We start from the raw sequence: 5,048 nt of genomic DNA, 5'->3' as shown, positions 1-5,048 counted from the left end.
GTTTAGCTGACAGCCACCTGTTCTCTTCAGGCCACCTGCTCCCTACCCCTCTTCTGAGCTGTCTTTCCAGGGGGCTGACTCATTCAAGATGTTTTCCAAATTCTTTTTGATTGATGGGTTGAAGCTGCAGTTCCTCTTCTCAGCATTTCTGTAAGGCCTGCCCTGCATGCAGCAAATTTCTTGGTTCCTTCAAAATTGTGAAAGTTTTACTTCATGCATTCTTGAATAAAAGGCTTTCAACTGAAATGTCAAATGGTCTCTTGTATAGAGGAAGGAGGATTGGGCTTGGAATCTTCAAGGGTGTGAGCTCCAAACATCAAAGTTTTGGTCACTGGCCTGATTGTCATGTATGTTTTCTGTGAGCATCCCTGCTTACCCAGGCACCGTGTGGTTTTGGCTCAGTGGGAGGGAAATTCCCCAGCTGGCAGTATGATGAGATTGGAAGTAGAGAGCCAGGAGGACATGCTTCTTGCTGCTTCTCTTGTGTTAGGGCAAAATGATGTTCCTCCTTTTTTCCTCACTGTATTTCTCCTTGTGTTGCTCTTGGGTATAGGCCAGTAGTGTCCCTTATGTTGATGATGTCCTGGGTTGTTTGGTCGGTCTCAGGGACAAACCTCTAATGTGAAAAGCACCCCTGCATGGGGAATTATGCTTGTTTGCCTTCTGCATTTATGCAGACAAGGTATTTAACTGAGTGCTCCCAATGCTGTTGGAATGGGGATGGAGATGGAGCCTATGGGTTCGGTATCAGGAGGACAGTGAACAGTTGCTGGACTGAAGATACCAGGGGTTGGGTATGAGAGGGGGACTGCCTAGAGTGAGCATCAGCGATCTGTAAGGAACTTTTCAGACTGAATCAACACCATGCCTCACATATATATGTTTAAACCACGTAAAATCTCCTGTCCAGAATCATTGTCTACAGGGTGTTCAATGTTTTCGACTTCTTTCCCGCTTTAATCAATTCAAAGTTAAATTATCTCACTCTGTGATATACTTGTAACATGAAAGAGTTGATTAATAAAAATAAAGTCCCTCTTGGAATAGAGGCTATATACAATGATTGTTAATGCCCAACACTGGGTGAAAGTTCAAGGAGAGACTTTTTTCCTTTGGAACTCATTGATCATCACTGAAAGTCAGATAACTAGGCACTCTCTGACTTCTGATGTGATTCAATAGGAAATCATAGCATTATCTTGTCATGTTGATGCTAAATGTGTGAAACTAGGTGTAATCAAGTGTCTGGATCCAACTACTAGTTATATAAATTAGGAATAAAGGGAACACGTTGGCTGATACTCCAAAGACGTATTTACCCATTGGATAAATAATGATTTTTTTTTCAACAAATAAAAGGCATAGAAAAAAAAGGAGAGAAAGTTGTTTCAGAGAAAAGAAACTTAAAAACTAATCAAATGAGCTTGTTTGATTTGAACAAATTACAAATGTACATTTTTGAGGCACTTGGGGAAAATTAAGGCAACTGATTAGATGATGTTACAAAATTATTGTTAATTATGTTGGATGGTATAATGACATTGTGGTGATATAAAAAAGAAAAAGTGCCAGTCAATTAGAGATACATCTAAATATATAGTCATCCCTCAGAATCCATGGGAAATTGGGGGCATGCAAACTGAAATCCAGAGATAACTCAAGTCCCTTATGTAAAATGATGTAGTATTTATATATGACCTACACATATTTTAGTACTTATATGTGACCTACACATATCCTTCCAGATAGTTTAAAGTATTTCCAGATTACTTACAATCCTTATTTACTATGGAGGTGTTGTTATACTATGTTGTTTAGAAACATGGACAAGAAAAATATTATGAACACATTCAGTCAGATGCTTTTTTTCCCACTGAAATATTTTCAGTCTGAGGTTGGTTGAATCCATGGATACAAAGGACTGACTACTTCTATGGGGAAAATGATAAGACTTCTAGGTTGACTTTGAAACACAATAAAGAAAAAATGGTGGGGTAGAGTGAAATAAAAATGGCAGAATTGTCTGTGATTATTGAAGCTGGGGATAAGGATTTGGGGGTTCATATTCTATTCTTTCTACCTTGTATATTTGAAAACTTCATAATAAATGGCTGAAATATAATTGAGAGAAGATCTAATATTTATTTTAGACCTCAGGGAAAGGAAGTAGAGGGCATAAATAATGCATAGGTCATGTCCCTTATTGATACTTTTGTTGTTCTTTTTTAAGGATATATTTTGTAGGCACGCATAGGATTAGGAGCTGGATATGCTATAGATGTAGGCTTGGGCTGTTTTAGCTGTGGGGGACAGGGATTCAGAGAAGGAAGTGGAAATGGCTAGTTAGATGGAGGAAATATGGAAAGTCCAGTGCTATTTAACTAAGGAATGTTATGTTAATTTCTCATTTGTTTCCCTTTTCTGCTAAACTTGAGGCCAGGGACTGTGTCTCAGTTGTTGACCTATTCTCAGTTCCTGCCAGAGTGTCAGGGTAAAGCTTTGACACAACAAATGTTGATTTGATGAATAATTAAATTTTAATGAACTGGCATCAACTTTTTATATGAGTGACCCAGTTAAAGGCTTTAACAAATAACTAATGCAATGAGTAAGCTGATCTAAACAAATCCTCAGTTTTGAAGGGAAAATGGCCACTATTAGGTGTCAGGAACATTATCCCAGATAAATGCAAGTCATCTTCATTACAGTTAGGTGCGAGGATATTTCAGAGATGGAGTCACTATACCTGCCTTTCAGCCTCATGAATCCCCATTATGATCTCCCTGGTTATAACAAACATGTATAATGCTAAAAATACTACTTTCCTAAGGACAGTATTACAGGCATGGAGACATGAGATTACTTGCAAACGAGGAGACAAAGGGGGCTGCAATAAAATTACTTCCTATCAAGTATAATAAACATGTACAATAAGTTATTATTAAGGACCTTTGAGGCTGGCCACATTAATGAGCTATGGAGACAACTAAATGAGATTTTGAGAGAGAGAGAGAGAGAGAGAGAGAGAGAGAGAGAGAGAGAGAATGAGAATATGAAAATGAATAAAGATGAATGCAAAGAACAGAGGAAAATAGAAAATGAAGAAAACAAAGAGGAGCAGGTATGATGGAAATTGCCCTGCTATGCTGAGGCAAGAGTGAAAGCAAATCTAATGTGTTTCTCTGCTTTCAGTTTTAAAAATAAGACACATTTCTCAGGTATGAAATGTGGTCCATTATCTGTCAGTGGTGTTCTGAGTTGTCTTTAGGCAGCAAATGTATGCCATAAAATAAACTTCAAACTCCCTACCCTTTCCTTTTGAGGGTTGGCACAAATCTAGCTTGTTTGGAAAACTGGTTCTTGGTGTCAGTGTCTCTACCCTTACTAGAGAAATTCATTGACAAGTGGTGTGTGTGTGACTATGCTATAATTCATAGTTTTTAGGGTGAATGCTTTTAACATCTCTGAAACCAAGGCATGTATCAGGGTTTAATTGGCAGCTTTTTTTCCCCCTTTCTTGATGGTTCACAAAATAATGCCATGTACTATAATCATCCACATCTTAGATTATAAATTTGATTTATTTGTAGGGGGAGGAAGAATAGAGAAGAAATAGAAGAAAATGTGATGCCTTCTGTAATAGCATAATCTAGAAAAACTTTTTTACTTCAATTTCTACCACTTTTTTGTAGGACTATGCTATGGTTTGGATGTGGTTTGTCCTCCAAGGGTTCATATGTTGGAAGCTTGGTCCTCAGTGTGGTGGTGTTGAAATAGTGGAACCTTTAAGAGATGAGGCTTAGCGGCAGTCATTGGGGGGTCATTGGGGGTCCTGCCCACAATAGGGATTAGTGCTGGTCTCTCAGAGTGAGTTAGTCTTCCAGAGAGAGGGTTGTTATGAAGAGTGAGTCTGACTCCCGAGTCTCTCTTGTTGCCTGGTGATTTCTTTCTCACACGTGTTCCCACCATGTTGCTATCTTCCATGTTGAGACACAACCAGGGGAAGACCTCACCAGAGGTCAAACCAGTGGGACAATTCAATGTTGGGGTTTCAGCCTTCAAAACTGTGAGCCTCTTTTCTGTATTAAGAACCTACTGGTGATAAAAATCACATCTACTTAAATTCTTTGGAATTTAAACTTATTAAACTCTCCCTTCTAAATGGTCCTTCATTTTTTTTTTCTCCTATCCTTTCTCTGGTTCCTACAAACTTTGGATTTTGGCTTATGGAACACCCCATTTGCAACTTTCCAAAAGATATCACAACTAAGATCAGCTTTGGCTTTGAGAAGAATCATCTGTGATACAATATGAGAACCGCACCCAGATCTGTACCATAAGGTGGGCTACAGATGTCTCTCAATCCCTTAGAGAATACCACTGCTGCTGAGTGCAACACACTGATGTGCGCCTTCCACACTGTGCTTCTGCTTCCATTTCTCACAGCTGGTATCTGGGCACATGCTCATGCTAGATGCCAAGGGTTACAAGCTTCAGTTCAGTAGTGCTGAAATAAAGGGGCCTTGGCTGTCTCCCACAAGAGAGAATTGCTTCTAATCCTTCAGAGCAATTCCTTTGACTCCTTTCTGCAGCTGTAGGGCATGTGGATTCCACTTAGAGGCAAAGACATTAACCACTGTGGGCTCAGTTGGCATGTCATCCATCAGACAGATGGGAAGGAAGTGAAGCTATAAACCCCCAAAGCCTGGCACCCTCTGGTCAGGAGGCTTGAATATTGTCATCTCTTAAACTTGTTTTGATTTTTTGATAAAACTCAGGTGAACAGATGATACACTATAGTGGGGATTTACCCAGTGAGGTGGTGATGTAGTGGGCTGTGGGAGAGATCAAAGGAATCTATCTGGATATTGGTAGTTGATAATCAGGTGATAAGTTTGGACTATAGATAATACAGAGAGAGCAGTAATGTATAGTCTATGGCTGTATCCATAATCCAAATAATTGGTAAAATTTCAGTGAAAAATAGTCATCAAGTCAGTTGGACCAAATTAATTCAGCAAGGCTTAAAAGGGTTCTGGACATATCCT

This window comes from Callospermophilus lateralis, unplaced genomic scaffold (genome assembly GCF_048772815.1).
Source record: "Callospermophilus lateralis isolate mCalLat2 unplaced genomic scaffold, mCalLat2.hap1 Scaffold_52, whole genome shotgun sequence".
Classification (NCBI taxonomy): Eukaryota; Metazoa; Chordata; class Mammalia; order Rodentia; family Sciuridae; genus Callospermophilus; species Callospermophilus lateralis.
This window is presented reverse-complemented; position numbering follows the sequence as displayed.